The sequence below is a fragment of the Leuresthes tenuis genome, unplaced genomic scaffold (genome assembly GCF_036924035.1).
Source record: "Leuresthes tenuis unplaced genomic scaffold, fLeuTen1.0.hap1 SCAF_11, whole genome shotgun sequence".
NCBI classification, from domain to species: domain Eukaryota; kingdom Metazoa; phylum Chordata; class Actinopteri; order Atheriniformes; family Atherinopsidae; genus Leuresthes; species Leuresthes tenuis.
The window spans coordinates 35,920,552-35,943,055 of record NW_027325365.1 but is presented as its reverse complement, the minus strand read 5'-3'; the positions used below and the strand labels follow the sequence as shown (position 1 = coordinate 35,943,055).

Below are 22,504 nucleotides of genomic sequence, written 5' to 3'. Positions count from 1 at the left end.
CCTCCTACCCCTTCTTCCCTGTCCCTTCTATCCTGTGATAATAAAATCTAAATTTGGTTTTAACCATGATTCCTGTATGCACAATATGTCTGGTTTTTCCTGCTGACTATATATGAATTGTTTAAATTCCTGACCATTAGCAATTAGACTTCTTGCATTCCATTGAAGGATTATCATTATTATTATTACTATCAAATACATGATGAATCTTGACTGGCCTGAACACTTAACTAATCTCTCACTTCTTCCCATCGTATCCCTCTCATACCCAGATGATGCACTGCTGCTTTGACTATGATCTGTATTCTTTCTGTTTTGGATTTAACATCTGCAGTCACATTTATGACCCCTGCTATGAATGTCACCAATCTTTTTTTCTCCTCCACCATTTTCTTTTCAATTTCTTGCCCAACATCCGTCACCACTTGTTTCTCTCTATGCTTCTGCTTATCATTCTCCTTTCCCGCTCTCCTGGCAGCTTCAGCATACGATATTTTCTCATTCACTTTCATCCGCTGCACTGTTATCTTTTTCTTCATAGCCTCACATCCCCAGTATGCTACATTATGTTCTCCTCCACAGTTACAGCATTTTGGTTTCACACCTGTCCCACATTTCCCATATTCATGGTCCCCTCCACACCTTGCACACCTTCTTTTCCCAGTGCACCTGCTGGCAATATGTCCGTACTCTTGACAGTTAAAGCACCTCATTGGTTTTGGGACAAATTCTCTAACACTATACTTCATAAATCCAAAATAAATTTCTTTTGGGATCGTTTTTGCATCGAATTCTATAACCACTGTTTCAGATTCTTTTTTCTCAGGCCCTCTTGTCATTCTTTTAACATCTTTAACTGTTGTATTTCTTACTCTCATGTTTTCTATTACAACTTTCATACTGATTCCAAGGGGAACCCCTGTTATCACTCCCTTACATCCAAAACTTCTCTGCTCTCCAACTCTCACCGTTTTTGTAACTTTCATTTTTCCTACACTCACCATTTTCCGAGCTTTTTCCACTTGTGTATCTGTGTTGCACCCGATTAGCAAGTTTCCATCTCCTAACACTTTAGCGTATTTGACTTCTCCTACTTGTGTTCTGATTATTTTTGTAATTTTTAATGGATCCATTTTTTTTACTCCCCCTTCACCTTCAAATCTCACTCCTACATTAAAGTTTCCCTTCTTCCTATTCCTTTCCTCATCTTCCTGTCCCTCACTCTCCGTGTCTTCTACGCTATCTTTATCTTCTTTCTTTCTCTTTCTCCCACTTTCCCCCTTCCTCCTCTCCCTACTTGCTCCCACTCACCACCCTCTTTATCAATCTCAAACTCCTCTTCACTCATCTCCGTATTGTTACAACTCTTTCTATCCCCCTCCATTTTACACCCCCTTACAGAAAGTAGCGCTCGGATATCGCTACCGGACCTGTACAGGCCGTCGGCCGATATCCCCACTCTACTCTCCGTAAGTTACTTTTCTACCTACCTTCTACACTCTATTGATGATGTTAAACACTCCTTATTTCACTTTTTCCTCTCGTGTTATTTTTTTTTAATTTACCGCACTCCACCAAACTATCCTTCCCCGGAAGTCAGCTTTCCTCTACCACCTTCCGTTGAATATTGTGGAACTAAAAGCTTATGTAACACTTTTTCCAAAGTGGCTGAAGCACATAGCTGGTGGATCAGGGTGTTTGTGGCAACATAAAGTAAAATAGTTCATTTTAGAGTGCTAACACACACTGTGACGTTTATACTGGATGTACATCTCTACCAAAACTGTCAAACATCAAACTGTCACGTTTGGGCTCAACCAATAACAAACGTTCAATTATATCAAAACTTATTTTTTTGTTTGTTCAATTACTTGTTTAATCTATAGATTAATGTCTCCACACACAATCTTTTCAAGACCTATTCTTTGAGCTTCAAAATATCCTTAACAAGCAAGAACGTCACTAAATCACTGAAAGGAAAAGGGAACCAACTCTGATAATTAAGGCCCGAGCTGCAAGGCAGCGAAGACCCGATTGTATCTGAAGGCATTATTATTCTTTACACATTGATCGCATTTTTCGGTGCTTTCCCGTGCACCAAAACTCACCAATTTTTCCATGCACGTCAGGCCTGGTGCGCCATGACGTTTTGCTGTAGTTGTGTCATAATTGCTCAGTCGCGCCCCCTATTTATTTACTAAATAACCCTGCCGTGGGGCTAATTTTTGCGTAGTCGGACGAAATTCCCTACACGCCTTCGTCATGCCTTCGGCCCACAAAAAGGCCCTGGGACATCACGGCGCCGGGTCCACAGGACATACATTGTCCAATCTTCACCAAACTTCATAGGCTTGCCCGGGACTCTTCCCTGACTGTGTACATATGCGCATACTGACACTCACCTATAGCGCCACGTGCTGGTGGTTGGAAACGTCACTTTGTTTCCACAGCTTGCATATGGTCAAACTCATCCTACAAATCTATAACGGTTTCTAACTTCAGGTCAGGTTACTTTTCAGTCATCGGGGATTAAAAGTCCGAAGAATGTGTCTGTGGCCAGGCGTTGAAGATCGTGTCATGGCGTCTGTGGGTTGAAAGCCATATCATCATCACAAGGTCATGAAACTTGGCGCAGACGTCCACGCTGACAACCTAGTACATATGTAAAGAATATTGTGTGTGGCCGGAGCTAAATGCCTCAGTGGCGCCCCCTACGAATTTTCAAAAACCCTGATGATGATGTGTTCATATACATGGGATTCTCACAGCCTGCTCTACACTTGACGGACAGCTGCGCTGTGCAATTCGCGTCGGCCGGCATCCAACACCTACCCTAATGTGCGCACGTGCTCGGCCCAATAAACGCTGCTTGCAGTTTTAATATTACTCTTATTTCATTTTCTAAACTATAATCCTCTAGCCGTCACTGCAGTATGATAGATGTAAGATGCTGCAGTTCGCATACCAGCCACATATTGGAGCTGACGATGCCATCATCTTCCTACTGCACAGAGCCTACACGCACCTGGACAGGGCAGGTAGCACTGTAAGAGTCATGTTCTTCGACTTTTCCAGTGTGTCGCTGGTCACCTGGATTGGGGACTACCTCACAGGTCGGCCGCAGTATGTGAGGCTGCAGAACACCACCTTGGACACTATACTGAGCAGCACAGGGGCTCCTCAAGGGACGGTCCTTTCGTCCTTTCTGTTCACACTTTATACCTCAGACTACAGGTACAGCTCTCAATCATGCCATCTGCAGACGTTCTCGGATGACTCTGCCATTGTGGGCTGCATCACCGGTGACCAGGAAGCTGAATACAGAGATCTGGTGAACAGCTTTGTGGAGTGGTGTGGACAGAACCACCTGCAACTCAATATAGGAAAAACTAAAGAGCTGTGGGTAGACTTCAGGAAGAAGAGAACACTCCTCTCCCCCAATCCTATCATCATCAAGGGTACTGAAGTGGATACTGTGGACTGCTACAGGTACCTGTAGACAACATAGACAGTAAACTGGACTGGAAGCCCAACACCAATGCCCTCAATAAGAAAGGGCAAATTTGCCTTTTTCTCCGAAGGAGACTCAGGTCATTCAACGTCTGCAGGACCATGCTGCAGATGGTTTATCACTCTGTGGTCTCCAGCGTCTTCTTCTACGATGTGGTGTGCTGGGGCAGTAGGGTAAAGACAGCTGATGCCAACAGGCTCAACAAGCTCATCGGGAGGGTTGGCTCTGTCCTGAGAGTGGAGCTGCAGTCTCTGGCAGAGGTGTCTGAGCAGAGGACGCTGAGGAAACTGCTCAGCATCTTGAACAATAGGACACACCCCCTACATGCCACACTGGGCTCCTACCGCAACACCTTCAGTCGTAGACTGAGACCTCTGAGGTGCTCCACAGAACACCACAGGAAATCCTTCCTCCCTGTGGCTATCAAACTTTTCAACTCCTCCCCTTTTTCTACATTGGACAATAACACTTAATTCTGCACTACAGTAAACTTTCTAACCTCCTATCCGCACCTTATTTGTTGTATATTGTTTATTTATACTTGTTACATTTGTACTCTGTTATTTTTCTCTATATTACTTTGTTTTGTGTGATTACTTGTTATCTGTATTGAAGCACTGGCACAACAATTTCCTGCGGGATCAATAAAGTTCTTATCTTATCTTATCTTTTTAAACAAAGAAATTAAAAAAGCAACAGGTTTGAATATTCCACTGATTCCTCCTCACTGCTGCGGCTGCTCTGAGTTGCAGATATGTGTAGTTTCCTTTTTCATTGTCTCATGGCTGTGCCTGTCAGCAGTACAGCAAAAACATTCAGAGGATTAGTGGGTCCAAGTTAAGCTAAATTTTATCTACATTTGATCAATTCTAATTCTGTTTATTCTTCGAGACATAATTTGATAGAATGACTGATGACAGTGTTTAGCCTCAAACATTTCCACATGGGACTTTAAACTTCCCTTGAAACAAACACCTTCCTGTTCAAACAGGGTCCGAATGAGTAAACATTCAAAGTCCACATCTGTGGAGTGAACACACCTGACGGGGCTTTTGTGAGTATCACTGTTCTATTTTATTTTCAGTTAAATAGGAATAATTGGCTTTAAATGAGGCAGCATTATGTCTGACATAACTGCTGTGTACGGCAGCTTTAAAAGTGTGTCACACAACAGGGTTTGATCTGTTTCACTGCAGTAGTAAAAGAGAGTCTGACATGTTTTTGTCATGAAAGTGGCACAGAGACAACCGGCAAACTGTCTTCTGTAGAGCTAAAACAATTTGTCTGTGAACAAAAAATAATTAGCAGCTGTGTCGGTCATCAATTAACCTGGAGATGAACCAGTGATGACAGCAACTGTTAGTTAGTTAGTGTGAGGGACCGAGCCGGTTACACGTGAGGACACAGTAAGTTTCCAGAAAAATAGGTTTTATTTACCCAAAAGAAATGCAAAACACACCAAATCATCTAACTACACAGGGCTCTTAAAAAAGGGCTAATTAACAAAACTGAACTTATCATTACTGCAACTTAACCAACAAAGTAACTCCAAACTAACTGTTCAACTGACCTAACACACAACAAACACATAAAGGGAAACAGATAATCTAACAAAGAACGTAAACTATTAGTTTAAAGTAACTGTTAAACTAATTCTAATCAAAAAATTAAATAAATGCATTTCCCCCCATGATGCAGCAATTCATGGTGTAGCCCATTCAGCTCTTCATATATGCCACATTGCTGCTCCAGAAGGCTCCCCAGCACCGGTAAAAGAAAAAAAAACAGCAAAATTCAACATGCAAAATTCAACTAAATGTGCATGCTACAAACAGAACTTCAAAAATATTAAATAAATATATGTAAAGAATAATAGGTCACAACACATTTATTACTGCTATATTGTTACACAACTACAACCACTAAAAACTTCTTTAAAAGCCATCCATTTTCTTTACCCGTTTATTCCAATTTATGGCAGGGTACACCTCGACAGGTTGCCAGTCCATCACAGAGCCACAGGAGACACACAACCATGCACACTCACACTTACTCCCAGGGTCAATTTAAAGTCAACAATTAACCTAACATGCATGTTTTTGGATGATGGGAAGAAGCTGAAGCACCCAGAGAGAACCAACATGCAAACTCCACACAGAAAGGCCCAGTTGGGATTCAAACCTGGAACTCTCTTGCTGTGAGGTGACAGTGCTAACCACTGCACCACCTCTAAACAAATATGTTACGATATCATTTATGTTTTGTCTAATCAGCTTCTTTGTATTTGTTTACTTACAGTCACTTGCTAATTAGGTACACACTATTTAACGCCTAATGTTTTAAATATCAGGCCATAGACAAAATTCAGAATGTGTGAAAAACTAAGCGAACAGGAACTAAGAGGGTAAGTAGCAGCCAGTATTTGATCATCAGTGAGTGTGAGCACCTCTATAAAAGCAGAAATTTTGTCAGTTTGTTGGTCTGGAGCATTCAGGTGCATGTTCACACAATGCCAAGGAGGAAAGACATCAGCAATGATCTTAGAGAAGCAACTGTTGCTGCCCATCAATCTGGGAGGGGTTATAATAATGAGGGCAACATATGAAAATCTGGGAACTAAATCCTTACCAATACATTTCTTCACAGTTGTGTTTAGGAAGGTGTGTAATATCATGTAATATCATGGACTGGATCCATCCTTACGAAGGATCCAGTCCCGGGTTTGTTTATATGCACAGAGAGAGAGTGCTGTGCAGCTGCACCCTCTGTTGGAGACGGATTCTGGTTTGATCACCCCAGCTGCCGCTTTCTGTGACAACATGCTGTATCGAATTGAACCCAAACGGGTACCTGGTGCATGGTAAATGCACTGAAAGATGACTCTACCAGCTTGAATCACTGCATCCTTAGAAGCCTGTGTGTCAAGGAAGATGTCCATGTGTTCATTAATATCCCCTGCACAAAACCTGCAAAAAAAAATACACTTTGATATTTGTTTCAAATGCAAAGTGTAATAGAAATAAAAAGTGTTATTATTATTATTATCATTATTATTATTATTATTATTATTATTATTATTATTATTATTATCATTATTATTATTATTATTATTATTATTATCATTATCATTATTATTACAACAACCTGTCAAATAGAGCTGTTTTCCCATGGCCGTATCACAACCAGTGAAGGCATGACAAAAGAGCAGGTCTTTCAGAGAGAACTTCTCGGATCCTCCTGACTTCATAGGAGTCCTTAGATGTGGTCAAGTAGATCGGATGGTTTGTGCGTGAGCTATGGTGCACCAGCATTACCAGCACATCTGTATCTTCTGCCTGCACCTGAAAATAGAACAAGATATGCAAGTGTGTTGAACTATGCAAAAACAGATAACCATTGTCAAGTTATTATACAATGTGAATACTCTTCTTTTCAAAGTAATCATAGCTGATGAAAGTAAAATATGTACACTAATGTTACTGACCTCAACAGAGCCATCTCTAGCAGCAGCCAATGCCTCTCTCACAATCGAAGTGGCAGCATCATTGTCACACTGCTCAACAGTGATGTGAAGTTTTAGAAATGTTGAAGAGAGGAAGTGGATGAGCTCATTCTTGTTATGAGTGTTGTCCAAGAACTTTGCTCTTGGTGTCCAGTGTATCAGATCTGGTCGAATCTGGAGATCACAGCATGACTTCTTGGTATGTCTGATGTGGTCATGATCTTTTGGCGATCTGCTATAGCCATCAAAGACCACAATGATCTTCTGAGAGCAACAGCCAAGACCCTGCAAGTATCTCAGGTAACTGTTGGCAATCTCCTGTCAACTCTGACTTTGTTCCCACTAAACCATATAGAGAAGCCATCCACCATCAACCACCAGAGTGGAAGAGGGTTGGTTAGTGAGGTCAAGCAGATCAATTAAATCCTTCAGGCAAGTCTTGGAAAAGCCTGCCTTGTTTGCCTTGTTCATTTTCTGATTTTTGTTGCTGAACAGGGACAATAGGAAGGAAGTCAGCTCATAGTGTAAGCTCGTCTCAACTGTCATAGCCCGCTGGGCCAAAATGATCAGTCAGTTGAACAACTTGAGTGAGTCAAGGTGAATCTTCTTTTCATTGACCTTGGGAATCTTTCTGAGTGATGACAGGGCTTGTACCTTCAACTTCACCTCCATGGTTGATGTGGCTGACCGTCCATCCAGCTTTATCTGCATCTCGCTCCCAACTTCAGCTGCTCTCTCTGCATTAACTGGGTCATCTCTTGTGCTTGTGAATCCTGTTGAGAAAGACACAAGCAACTCTTGGTCAAATGGGTTAATCTCCTCAAACCATTTGAGGACAAGTTCAATAGCTTCAGCATCTCGCTTCATTTGTGTTTTGGCAAGGTCTCTGTGGAGTGGACAGAGTGTGGAGTGTTTCTTGACACCTTCCTCCATGCACTGGTCGACATTGGAGAAGTGGTTGAGGGTACGCACCCAGCACCTGTGACCAGAATCACTATTTCTCATCCTCCCTCTGTTCAGTCCACCTTCTGACCTGGCTGCTTTCATTAATGTCTGCTCAATACAGATGTCCCACCAGGTGCCAGACCAATCATGGCTAGAGTAACGGACAACATGGTTCCCATGGGCAGTAAAACTTTTAAAGGTTTCCTTGTAAGCAGGCAAAGTTTCGAGTTGCTTCATGAGTTGACAGTACAGCCATGCCCCCTTGGTGTATTTATGATGCCCCGCAGCTGCAAAGATGTCTAGCATCCTGGTGATAATGCAGGACAGGTGCCCATTGTGGTCTGCAAGCCGTTCAGTTCTGATGAAGATCTTGATGACATCTACCATGTAGTGGTACTGCACCCAGAGTGCAGGCGTTCTTCCTCCTTTGGCAAGTCTTTTGAAGATTTCTTCAAACCTCCGTTCAAACACTACAGCAACTGGATCTGTGTGTCTGGCTCCCATTTTCCCATCAGCTACCTTCTCCATCAAGGTCGTCATTTCACCAAGCTCCTCCTGAGTGAAGGCACGTTTCACGATGTGCACATAGGTAGCTGCATCAATCAGGAGGTGTTTTCTCATCCTCCATCCAGGATGTGGTTGGCTGTCGTACTACCTGGATAGATCAGCTGGATCAGCTCTAGTAGTCCAGAATCCTCCATGATATTACTCAAGGATCCAAGGTGAATAGAATAGAAACCATGTTTAAATCTATATAGTCTCCAACAAATTGAGTGACTGCATTGCTTCTTTCCCCAACCTCCATGGAGACCACCTCGTCACTCCAAATTTTACTTTCACTAGCTGTCTTATCTGATAGATGCTCAAGAAAAGCATCAACCTCAACTTCATCATCTTTCTGATCATCAGTTTCTTCAACAATGGTATCAAGAGCACTAAAAGTATCAGAGATGCCGTCTCTGCTTCTGTCATTGATGAAGCAGTATTTGTAGTTCTGTGTCTCTGAGTAAGACTCAGTGTATCCCAGCTGGTGTAACTTGTGGAGCATCCATTTTGACCCAAATCTATGATCCAGTTGTATGGCAAGCCCCATCTGGTATGGCAATACTCCTGACCGAGGCGAAGAGGCCTTTATAAAGTTCTGCCCCCAAACAGCTACTCTTTCATCTGTCTTCACTATCGGTTTCAAGAACATCTGAAGGCTCTAAGGAAATAGTGCCAGCTGACTATGGATATCAGTCATGCTGTGTGCAGTGGGGTATGACTTTGGATCATGGCACTGTCGTTGCATATGAATTTTAGTGCAGTCTTTATGATCTGAGTCTTCTCAACTCCAAGCTCAAGATTAGCATGATGCTTTCGCAGAATGTCGCTAGTGTTATCTTTGAGGCAGAGCACAGCTGCCCTTCTCTCCTGTGATGTGAAATACAATGTGTCATGGTATTTCGCTTCAAGTTTCTTCTTTAGCCATTTCTTTGAATAAGAGAGGCCCTTATCTAGTGACTGATCAAACTGTTGCAGCTTTCATGAACTTGGTCAAGTGTCATCACCAAATGCTCAAGTTATGAGTCTAACCATTCACAGAGTTCATTAAAAGCAGCTTCTCGCTCTTCATCAATTTTCTTCTGTCCTGTAATGACTACCTGTCTCAAAAAGAACTTTGCAGAGCAAATGATACAGAGTTTCCTCTGCCATGAAGTCATTGATCCCATCCAGGATTCCAACAACGTCAGTCCTCCAATCGTTCCCACAACTCCGTGCTGTCTTCACCAAGCTTTTCTTTAGTCTATCTGCAGTCAAATTATCCGGCACTCTATATCTCTTTCTGGCAGCCTCTGGGTTATTTATGTAGAGATGGGCGGGTTGGTTGCAAAGAATGCATATATTCTTGTACAGAAGCTGAATAGGCTGAGAACTTGTAGAACTGCATACAGTAGATTCACTGAACTCAGAGCAAGTGTGTCTTCTCTTCATCTTTGCTGACTCTTTCTGTCCTTTTGATGCATGGCTGACTTTGTGGTGACCTCCACAAACTTGTTGTACAAATCATTTTTGCACTTTATGTGATACCTGAGTCCTCCTACATTTTGAGCCTCTTTCATACATTCCAAAATCATAGCATTTCCAACTGCTTCTGCATGTTCCATAAAAGAAGAGTAGCCTTTAGGAGTTGCATGCGTGAGCCTCTGAGCTGGCATCTCCGGGCCTTCACAGATGAAGCAATTGAGAGTTAACCACATAGTTAGCCACATAAGAGTTGGCTAACTGACCTTGTTATTTACAGTTACCCACGTGGGAGTTAACGTTAGATAGCTAACCATGTTATTTACTTGTTTGTTTACTTTGTTATTGTTTGCCAACTAAGTGAGCTAGGTTGCCAACTTTTATGTTACTTGAATACTATCAATGTAATGACATGAAATATTTCAAGTTGTTAAAAAAGGATGTACAATACTGGATGTACAAAGGACGTACAACGACGCAAAATCGAAGAAGGTTGCAAATAGCTTCAGCATGTCTAGCACTCACTACTAACTACATTAGACCGTTGCTATGTAGACTGTTGCTAGGGACACCACTCTGATCGACTCTGACAATTGTTACTCAGACATTGACACATGAAGCATGTAGCAGAGTGATTTTATATTTGAAGAGCCAAGAGTAGCGCGACTGTTTAATAAAACAGTGGCTCAATTTGGGCATACGTGCTGCACGTCATCAACAACATGCACTGTCACTATGGTAACTACCACACAGATGTCGTACTTTGATGTTACAGCTACCGTTAGTGAGTAAGTCAGTCACATCAGTCACTGGAAGAGGAGCACATCAAGCTAAAAATGTAGGTGGAGAGCAGTTTAAGTGGTAGATGACTGAGAAAAAAAAGCATTTTAATGTGGAGATATTTTTATTGCAGCCCAGCGTACCACTCAGATAGCAAGGAAACATGAATCAAAGTTTAATTTTGGTTAACTCAGTCAGTCCCGGTTGTCAATCCATTTCCACTGGTAGGGTTGAGTCAAAATTCATTTTGCGACTGAAATGTCAGCGACGTCTTCGATTGAAAATTAAACGTTTATTCAGTGTTGATTTCTCAATGTTGGATGCTGAACCTGTTTTATATTTCTGCCGGATGCCGGGTACTGCGAAAATGGGGTGGAATGAGCAGAGATAGTGTTAAACCTGGTGGATGAGGTTGTTTTTTCCTGCAGACACTTCCCCTGGCACCCCCTGCCCCACTCCGTGACACGACCAGTGGACCAGTTGATGTGCAGGTTGTGTTTAATGAGCCACGGATATCCCAACACTAATGTGTGTGTGTCGGAATGATATAAATAGAACGTGATGAGTGCTTTATGTTCTCCTATGTGTAAGGAGACTGGTTCTGTGGCATGAGTAATAACAAACAATTCCTTCACGTTCAGGGAACTGGCCTTTACGGGCCTCTCAAGTCTCTTGGTGGCTAATCCTAGTTTTCTTGCTAACTTCTCATCCATGAGGCTCTCATCTGCCCCGGAGTCAATGAGTGCCTCCATGGTGATCGTGCGAGTGTGGTGTTTTACCTGGATGGGGGTTAGTGTGCGGTTGGTAGGTACGACAGGTGTGGTGTCCTGAGGAACCCGTCTGAGTCTTGTGGGACAAGTGGTGACAAGATGTCTTAGCTCTCGACAGTACAAGGATCGACCCTCTCTCTTGCATCTTTGACGCTCCTCCGGAGGGAGTCGGGCTGACCCATCTGCATGGGCTCCTCGATCTGTGGTTCCGGAGCTGGTCAATCTTGTTCTGGAGCTAGTCGTGTCGGGAATCTCCACGATGTGGTGGCGTGAGGTCGGAAGCTGCTCGCTCCCCCACGTCCATGCGGATCACCAAAGTGATCAGCGAATGGAGATCTAAAGGAAGATCTATGGGAAGTCTTTCTAGAATAGAATCAGTCAAACCTTTAAAAAATGTATCATATGAAGATTTAGTGTTCCAGTCACTCTCTGCTGCCAAGGTGCGGAAGCGAATGGCGTAGTCGTTGACGGTGTCCTTCCCCTGGCGTAGTCTGCAGAGCTGCCTGGCTCTCGATTGGTGCCGACGGGATCGAAGGTCCGATGAATAGCCTGCTGAAATCCTTGGAGTGTCTGGCAGATTCTAGAGTTGCACCCCCACTCGGCTGTAGCCCTCGTTTATGCTCGTCCACCCAGGTTTGAGATGATGAACCCCACTTTTGCTCGATCTGTGAGGAAATCCTGAGGAGAGAACTCAAAGTGCATATCACACTCTGTCAAAAATGTCTTACAGCGTCCGGGTTCGCCTGAATAACGTACTGGACTAGCCAGACGAAGTCTTGGGCTGGCGTGGATAGCAGTGGGAGCGGGAGCAACCACTGGAACTGCAGCCTCCATCGGCCCCATGTTGCCGTTATTGGACAGCTGCTGGATCCGGTTGGCGAGATCTCCGAGCTGAGCGGTCACAGCAGCCATGAACTTGTCCTGGTTCTGTGACAGGTTCTGTACTCCTCGACTGAGGGAGGACATCTGATCCTCCTGCAGCGACAGGCGAGCGGCCTGTGAACCGAGAGCTGAAGCGAGACTACCTGATCCAGCTGCGTCTATACTGGCCAGTGTATACTGGCAGAAACTGGCAGGACACAGGACACACTTGCAGGATAGGTTTCAAAGTAAGATAGTTTATCATAAATAAACGTCTTAACAGGTCTCCGTTCAGTGAAACAAACACTGTGAAACACTCTATGACACTGAACTCTATAATTAAAGTAGAGACGGATGTCTATATAAAACTTTATCAAAAATAACATCAACTTCACTCAGGGAGGAAAACAAAAAATCTTGTAAAATTTAATACTTAAATTTTACGCTCTCTTCTAAAAAGGCAACAAAGAAAACTCTCTGTCAAAAGGAGGAACTAGAATTGTAAACTTTGATTCTATAATCAAAATAACTCTCCCTAAATGGAGGTACTACAAAAACGATTACAAAATAAACTCTCCGAAAGGAGGAAACCAAAAATCAGGCAATGGAAATTTATCCAAGGTAACCAGAGATACTGAAAAATATCAACAAAGCAAAACACTGAAGGAGTAACACTCGACTTCAGGAATGAATACAAGATTCAAAATTCGGAAAATTCACTAGGTCGGAAACTAGAACACAGAGGATCTAATATGGTTTTCGGAGGCTAGTAATGCAGACTATAACGTACAACACACTGGTAACGAGACAGGGGAAGACGTAAACTATATACACATGAGTTTGCAGGAAAATTCAGGTGGAAACACTTGGGGTCATCAAGGGAGAGACTAAGACACGTGACACGGAAGGAAGTGACAAGACAATGTGCAAAAAGTAACCATGGAACATGACAGGTTGGCATTTAGCCCAGTTAGTCAGCGTTGAACACACCAGGTGGATGGCAGCCATTCCAAGTGAGTTTCTCTCGGTTCCGCTGTCTCAGGGCTTTTCTTGGTTGTGGATGTTTTTCCGTGGACTTTCAAGTTGCCTGGGAAGGCTGCTCTTCTCTGTAACATGCCATGTTCAGGCAGTCTATATATAGTTCTAGACGGGAGACATCTGTCGGTCTGCAGTCCTCTTTATTTACAACTCTGCATATACACACACCTATAGTATCTGCTCCACCTCCTGTATGTCCTTCCCTTTATATGTTCCCTACTCAACAGGTACTCATCTGCCCTCGCTACATCTCCCCCCTTTAGTCTAACTGTCAGACTCTCAAAAGAACTTATTTTGTTTTACCATATTTGTTAATAAACATGAACAGTAAACATAGTAAACCTGAGCACTAAATATTCAAGTAAATAAAATTTTTTGTTTGTTTGTTTTTCTATCTAGAGGTCGGGGTTGACAACCCGGGTCCCCAAGCTGTGCAAGGTTTATTCTGCCCTGTGAAACAAACCACAGCTTTCTATCTCATCTACAAATCCATTCTGTTTGGTGATCTTATGGTCCGGCCCAATCTAGTCTCTCTGGCAGTCTCTGGAACGACCCTGATGTGAGATCGGTTTCTCCTGAGACTTCCTGATGGCAGGTCTATGTTGTAAGACCTGGGTTTCTAAGCTGGACCACTGACAGTCCCCTTTGTGTCTTTCACCCAGACCCTTTGTCCTGGTCTGAGATCTTGTCTTGTCTTTGTGCTGTGTCGTTTGTTGAACCACGAGGTCTGTTTTTCTTTAAAGTCCTGATCCTTCTGTCTGAAAGCCTGGAGGTCAGGCCATGCTGGCTGTAGCTTCTCTTGGCTGACAGGCAGAGGCGTCCTGATGTTGCGGCCCATCAGCAGCTGTGCAGGGGATGAGCCGTGTGACAAGGGAGTGGCTCTGTAAGCCATGGGAGCCTTGTATGGATCCTCCCCCTTTTTCAGGAGAGATTTCACTGTTCTCATGGATCTCTCAGCCTCTCTGTTACTTTGAGGGTGGCGGGGGCTGCTGCTTGTGTGTGTGAAATCATTGTCTCTGGCGAAGGCTGCAAACTCCGCTGCAGAGAACTGAGGGCCGTTGTCTGTGACTACGGTCTCTGGGACCTCATGATGGGCAAAAATAGTCTTCATCTTTCCTGTCACCTGAGCTGTGGTGGTGGATGTAAGGTTAGCTACTTCAATATAGCGTGACTGATAGTCAACAACCACAAGGTACATGGCATTGTCCCACTGGAAAAGATCCGCTGCCACACGCTGCCATGGCCTGTCAGGCAACAGAGTCGTCATCAGCGGCTGTGGTGCACCATGAGCCTCACGTGCACAGTTTGAACAGTTTTCCACTCTTTGTTTCAATTCAATTCAATTCAATTCAGTTTTATTTATATAGCGTCAAATTACAACAATTGTCATCTCAAGGCACTTAAATAATATAGTCCAATTCAAGCTAATTGGAATTCAATTAATTGTAATCATAATCCAATGAAATCCAATTAATTAATTTCAAAATAATTCAATTAATTCATATAGAGCCAATTCAAAAATTGATATCCTAGCTAAGGAAACCAACAGATTGCCCCGAAACTTGTCTTCAGTCCAATCTCCCGTCCTGAGCGTGCCTGAGGCAACTGGAAAGGAACGACTTCCTTTTAACAGGAAGAAACCTCTGGCAGAACCAGACTCAGGAAGGGTGGCCATCCGCCTCGACCAGCTGGGGTTTGAGCTATCATCCCTATCAGGTAAGACTGAAAACACACACACGCCCAGGTAAGCGCGACTGCCTCCTTTTCTATCTGGGCGTACCTGCGCTCAGTGTCCATCATGCTGCGTGATATAAAGGCGACTGGCCTCCATTCTCCAGACAGCTGCTTCTGAGACAAAACTCCTCCCAGCCCAAAGGAGGAAGCATCTGCTGCAATTGTTGTCTCTCTGTGCAGGCCGTACTGTGCCAGCACTGTTGGTGAGCTAAGTTCTTTACGCAGCTCATCAAACACTCTCTGCTGCGCACAGCCCCACACCCAGTCAGTGTCTGTCTTGAGCAGGTCTCGTAGCGGTTGTGTGAGCTCTGGTATGCGTTGAGAGATTTTTCCCACGTAGTTGACCATGCCCACAAAACCTTTTTACATCAGCAGCATCTTTGGGTGTCGACACCTCTCTGATTGCCTTAATTTTGCCGGGGTCTGCTTCAATGCCGCTTGAACTGACAATGTGACCCAGGAACATGACCATGTCAACTGCAAACTGACACTTGTTGTTATTGAGCGTTAGGCCTTTTTCCTTGAGCCACGCCAACACTCTGTGCAGTCTGTGGTCATGTTGTTCACACGTTGATCCAAAGACAAGAATGTCGTCAGCATGACATACAGTCCCTTCTAGCCCTGTCAGCATCTGTGTTAGCCGCTTTTGCAAGTGTTCGGGTGCTGACGAAATCCCGAATGGCAGTCCTTTGTAACAGCATCGCCCGAAAGGGGTGATAAATGTGGTCAGCAGGACTGATTGTGGATGTAGGGGTATCTGCCAGAATCCGGCCGTGGCATCCAGCTTTGTAAAGACGGTTGCCCCTGCAAGCTTGGCCAGGGTTTCATCGACGGTCGGCAATATATGTCTTTCTTTGCAGATATACTCATTCAGATGGGTCATATCGGAGCAGATCCTGATCTTTCCTTTGGGCTTTGGTGCCACAACCATGCCTGCACACCAATCTGTAGCCTCTTCGATGGGCATGATCACCCCCATCTTCTCCATTCTCTGAAGCTCCTCTTTAACCTTGTTGCTTAACGGTAGCGGCACACGTCGTGGAAGTGACAATGCGTAGGGCTTGGTGTCTTCCTTCAACTTAATTCTGTACTCCTCTTTTAGGCAGCCCAGTCCTGTGAAAACCTTGGGGTACTGTTTTTTCATGTCTGCCTCTCGCTCTCTTACACTGTCAACTAGATGCAGTAGCTTCAGGTCTGAGATAGCTGGCAAACCCAGCAGAGGAGTAACCAGCTTTTGTACCACATACACTGGTTGTGTTGTTGTTCTGTCTTTATATTCCATGACGCCGTTGAACTGACCTCTTACCTTTTAAAGGTTCATTGCTGGGCCCACACAATGGAATTGTTGCTTTGGTGAGTGGTCCGTGCCACTCTTTGGAGTAGACAGTACCTGGGATCATTGTTGCGTCCGCCCCATATCCAACTTGAAGGTCATATCTTGACCATTCACAAAGGCCGTGATGCCTTATCCCTACCACTGACCTGTCTCTGATCATTTCCTCCTGCAGAGGGCCGTATTGACAGTGCTCCGCTAGTTTAGAAACTGCAGAGATGAAGGCTTCAGCCGATTCACCTGGTTCTTGGCTTCTCTTATTGAAACGAGCTCTTTCATAAATTACATTATATTTGAATATGAAGTATTTATCAAAGGCTTCCTTTACTGCCTTGTACTTCTTTGAATCTGCATCACTTAAGCCTAGTGTGCCCAAAATATCATCAGCTTTATCGCCCATAGCATAAATTAATGAGTTCACTTGATATTCTTTTTCCTTACTGTCCAGTCCGGCTGCCACCCGGAACCTGTAAATCCGCCGAATCCGGTTGGGCCAGTTAGAAGTCAAAGTTTTCTGGCGGGCTTATGGAGAAAAGTGACTCCATTGTTCTGTCTCTGTATTGTTGAGCAGGCTCCTCTGTGTTGTCTCTTAACGTCCCGTTCCAATACATCCCTTCGCCGTCTGTCTTTTTTTTTTTTTCCCCTTGTCCTGTTCAGCATTATGGCAGCAGAACTGTAGTCTGAATACCTTTGATGCCAAACAGATTTGCTTTGCCAAGGGATGTTTTACAAATGTAAAGCTCCCCTTGACGCCCATTTATTTATTTCTGTTGACAATATATGACATGTAATAGAACTGAACCGGACCGGGGGACAAGGAAAGAATAAGAGGAAAGAAGAGGAAACAGAACAAAAATAGAAACAAAAACCAGACAACCAGCTGCTACACCTGTAAAAAACAAAACAGACAACAATCCATGGTCTCTGTTGCGAATCCAGCCTTAGAACCACCAGGAGCACCTGAAAGCAGACAAGCAGAGAAAAAACAAACACACAAACAAACAAAAACAAGCACAAGTAGCAGCAATCGCATACAACACAGCTGTGGATATAGATGACCTGAGACGACATGATAATACATCAACTGCTTAGCGAGCATGCTACTGGACTAATGAATGTGTGTGTGTGTGTGTGAGAACATGCAACACCCATGGCACAGGACCTACATGATAACCGTGCTTAGTTATGAGTGTATAAGTGTACAGGGCCACAATCCACAGGCCCCCCAAGCAATCAGAAGCAGGCAGAGAGGGCCACAAGACCCAGACCACCAGCAGCCCCCATGGAGCACAGAACCCAGGAAGCCCACCGCAGGGGCAACCACGCATCCACCCAGAAGACTGCAGAGGAAGCCCCCGGACAGAGCCCCCATAAGCATAGGGCAGAGGCCCTCCGGGAGCCGGGGGCAACAGCCCACGACCCCGCCAGGCCCCAGCCGCCCAGACATGGGCCGTGCACTGGACCCGGGCCCCAGGAGCCCGAGCGCCCCCAAACCCCCCGGCAGAGGCCCAGCCAATACCTGGGAGGGCCAAGCGCCCCAGACAGCCACACAGTGGGTCAGCGCCTGCCCCAGCGCCCCAGGCCAAGTGCCCTGGGAGTCAAGACATGCCCACAGGTGGGTGAAGTCGCGAGCAGCGGGGAGAGGCACCGCCGCCCCCCCATCGGGAGAAGCACAGGCAGGCCAGGCGACAGCAAGTCCCAGATCCAGGCCCAATCATTACCACACACACTTTCATGTCCCATACATCCACACGTCCTCCCTCCCTCAACTTCGCTGGGGTGTAGTGCAGTGGGCACACCAGGGCACCAGCAGCCCCCCAGCCACCACAGACCCCGAACCAGCAGAACAATTAATTAATCCTCCTGGCCCCTCCCGCCCCGAGCAGCAACCAGGACGCAGGGGTGTGAGAAGAAGACCCCTCCCCTCACCCTTCCGGCTCTTCAATATTTTCTAATAGTGTCTCGCCGTCTGTCTGACTAGCTATACTGCACTCAGTTTCTAACTGAAGGCTAGCGTTAGCATTGTTAGCACCGACCGCAACTCGCGGGTCGTTTTATTTATTTATTTATCGCAACTCACCGGACAACTTCTTCCGAGTGACCGTCCGATGACGGGATTCAACACGCTTCTGACACCATGTAACATGCTGTGTTCAGGCAGTCTGTATATAGTTTCCCAGACGGGAGACATCTGTCGGTCTGCAGTCCTCTTTATTTACAACTCTGCATACACATCTATCTATCTATAGTATCTGCTCCACCTCCTGTATGTCCTTCCCTTTATATGTTCCCTACTCAACAGGTACACATCTACTCTTGCTACATTCTCCACCGGGGGTTTCTCGTTGCCAAGGAGACGGAATTGTTTGATGTCGAGACTTCACCATCAAAAATGACCAAATGTTCAAAATGTGTTGGAACTGGTTTGTTTGCGGTGGTCAAATAACCAACTCTGGTGAGGTGAACTTCAATTCACAGAAATATTAACAAAAAGTTGGCTATTAATATGTGGTAACTTATGCAGTAGCGGAAGTTAAAACATGCAACGAAAAACAGACATGGAGACGAGATAATGATGGACGAATGAAAAACACAAAAACGTATATCTTTCTATTACTTCATTCTGTTTCTTTCTTCTCTCTGATCTTTTTCTTCTACCTCATCTCTCTATCCTTTCCTCTTTCTATCTGACCATCCCAATTTTCTTTCTATCTACTATTCTGATCATTTTCTCATCTTTCCATCTTCTAACTTTCTTCTTGCGTGTTTTCTGAGTTTGTTTCGCGGAGGAGGGGCATGATGCAGGCTTACGCTTCACTTTCAGCCAATGATTATTAGCCAGGAAACTCAAGGAGAGGACTCAGATGCAGAGTACCGGAGAAAGCTGACAAAAGACTTTATTTTCTACAAAACAGGGAAACACCGGGGAACAAAAGTCCCTCAAAATGAGGGATGATCAGAAAAAGGCACAAACTAAACTAAGGACCTATGAAATACAGAAAGGCAAAAGGTCAACCAAAAATCCCTCTTACGAGGAACTAGAATATAACAACAAAAAAACTAGACTATGAGTTAGAAAGACTTGACTATGACAAGTTTGCTTGTGTTCAGGACGACAGATATGACACACTGGCACAGGACAAAGGGAGACACAGACTATAGGCCCACATGGACAGACTGAAGAACCTGGTCGGCCTCTCTGGTACTGTTTTTAACTTGTTTGTATCCTACCTCACAGATCGATACATCTTTTTAAGTACGGACACATGTTCCTAAGGAACCCATGAGACCAAGTGTGGGGTTCCCCAGGGGTCAATTTTAGGTCCAATTCTTTTTAATCTGTACATGCTTCCCCTCGGGGATGTCATCAGGAGGCATGGTATCAGCTTTCATAGTTATGCTGACGATACGCAACTGCACACTGCTGTGTCTCCTGATGACACAGGGCCACTTGATGCCCTTTTTAACTTTTTAATTTTAGATATCAAGTCATGGATGGCAGCGAACTTCCTACAGCTCAAACAGGACAAAACTGAGGTTTTAGTCAATGGTCCTGAAGGCCAGAGAGAGAAACTTTTAACAAAATTATAAAATCTTAAACCAACAAAAAGTATAAAATATCTGGGCGTGATTTTTGACTCTGAGCTTAGTTTTATTCCACTTTTCAAAAACATAACAAAGATAGGTTTTTACCATCTTAAGAATATAGCCAGACTCCGCCCGTTTCTCTTTTAGGCCAGCACGGAGGTGCTGATGCATGCTTTTATCTCTTCTTGTTTAGATTACTGTAATGTCCTGCTCTCTGGTCTTCCAAAAAAGAGTATCTCTAATCTTCAGCTACTGGAGAATTCAGCCGCACGAGTGCTGACGAGGACCAGAGGGCGGGAGCCCATTACACCTATTTTAAAATCACTTCATTGGCTCCTTGTACGCTTCAGGAATTTTGAGGTTCTTTCACTCTTTTTTAGATGTCTTAACGGTCTTGGGCCTTCTTATTTTCTTACTTTTACCATATCAACCCTCACGGATTCTGAGGTCTTCCGGCACTGGCTTTTTAACCATACCACGTGTTCGATCGAAAACTCGAAACACGTGAAAAAATGTTCAAAGATATTAGGCACAGTTAATACAGTTTTAAAATTCAACTGAAAGTGGATCTGAGGAAAGTATTTTGAGAGTTCTGTGAGTCTGTCTCTTGTCTGTCTTGATCAAAGCAGACGTCTCCTTTGATTTACTTTGTCCAGATAAGGAAGGGAGCAGTTGGTCTGGTGATTCTCCAGTCGTCTTCTAAAAGGGTTTTTGTTTGTTCAACTTGGTTAGCATCAAGGTGTTTATGCTACACATAAGTTTATGGGCTGGTTCGGTGGGAGAGATTCTCCCAAATCACCCCAACAGGACAAAGGTTGGGGTACATTTGATGATCTCGGTCTCTTGCTTGGTATGGAAATCCCCCATCTGCGTCTTTGCACAAACCTTAACACAGGAATGTTGCTTGGCCTCCCAAAGGTTAAGTTTCATATTCAATCCACACTTGAGTTTGCTACATATGTATGTATGTATGTATGGATGTACATGTGTATATTTGTATGTGTATGGATATGGATATTAGGGGTGCAACGGTACAGGTAACCCGTGGTACGGTCTGTACCTCGGTTTTTGGGCCACGGTTTCAGTTCAGTTTCGGTAAGCATTATGTGCGTAAAGAGAACATTTTTTTCTCCCAAAATTCTCTTTTTATTTTGCTTGTCAGCAAAAATTATAAACATACCAGTATCACTGGTGTACTGAATAATATAACACTTTTCTTTCAAGTTAACAGTTACTAAACACAACTTTCAAATGGTAAAATTTAAATTCTGACTCGAAGTTCAGAAATTCTGACATTCGTGTACAACTTGAACGCACCATTAGTCGCAGCACACAAACGCTGCCCCCTCAATGCGCGCTGCAATGTGAATTAGTCAAACTAACGGAACATTACTCCGCTGTTAGATTCTGCTAGCCCAGCCATCCAGACCAGAGCCCCCACTAGACGGCCCACGACCATCGGCCGAGCGGGCCAGTTCGGCGGCCAGCCCACCGGGAAATGTCCTGGTGCTCCCAATGGCGAGTCCACCACTGCTCCCAACTCCTCCGCTAATGCTGGCTATGCCTCTTTTTCTTTTTTCCGCTTCTGTGTGGAGCTACACTTTGAAACCTCCAGTTACTACAGTGTGACCGAAAGGGGGTGCGTGGGTGGAGGCACAACAGTGATTGGACATTAACTCACATCTTGCAGGGAGGGCTTTTCACCTACCTGGACAGGCACACACAGTGTTCTGTAAAGCATCAGCGCAAAATAGGCACATTCCCACTGTAGGAACCTTTTGCAGTTCCTAGAACCTTTTCAGGAACTAGGCTGTTTTTTCGCGCATTCGGACATACAGGAACTAGGGACCATGGCCCTCAGTTCCTACAATCATTTTAGCTCCTTCCCCGAGGCAGGGTCTTTTCTGGGTTCCATAGGAACACATATGACGTAGGTGTTTGGTGGCTGGTAGCTCCACCCCTTGTCTGAAATGTTTACTCATACGACACGGACACAACCGGCGCCTGTTTAATAAGCTAAACATAGACGTCGTCTCCTTTGTCTGCGGCACTCTGCTCTCCTTCTTTCCTCCATGAAACGAAGAAGTATCGCCCGCTGCTCAATTCTTCGTCTCCTGACTCTCGCTGTGTGCTCTTCCAGCCTCCATCAACGCCTGATGTGACCGTCCTCATTAATACTGCCGTCATGCAGACCATAAACACAGTGGCCTCCTCGCTCTCCATGTTAGCTTCTTGGTGCTGTTGTTTTCTTCTCTCCTTACTTTTTTGTTATTGATTGTGGCGCTACAGTTACACGTCACTGTCACAGACGGTTGCGTCACATCAGTCCCGACCACCGTCCCCGACTTATGTGCGAATGCAAACTGAAACAGTTCCCCTGGGGAAGGGCAGTTCTTAGAACTAAATTCGAGGTGGACAGTTCTTAGAACTGCGTTCTT

General features: G+C 44.5%; 2 protein-coding genes across 3 annotated transcripts in view; one reads left to right on the top strand and one right to left on the bottom strand.

The window, feature by feature from the left end:
• Positions 1 to 22,504, bottom strand: part of naa15a (N-alpha-acetyltransferase 15, NatA auxiliary subunit a) — a 290,869-nt gene that overhangs the window by 200,661 nt on the left and 67,704 nt on the right. The gene's annotated exons all lie outside the window — the stretch shown is intronic.
• The window catches only part of ugl (ureidoglycolate lyase), a 54,098-nt gene continuing 36,102 nt past the window's right edge, over positions 4,509 to 22,504 (top strand). The window contains exon 1 of one of the 2 annotated variants that reach the window (XM_072396313.1): positions 4,509 to 4,565. The gene's annotated coding sequence lies outside the window, so the exon portion shown is untranslated. The remainder of the gene's footprint in view (positions 4,566 to 22,504) is intronic. The other variant, XM_072396312.1, reaches the window with a different exon arrangement.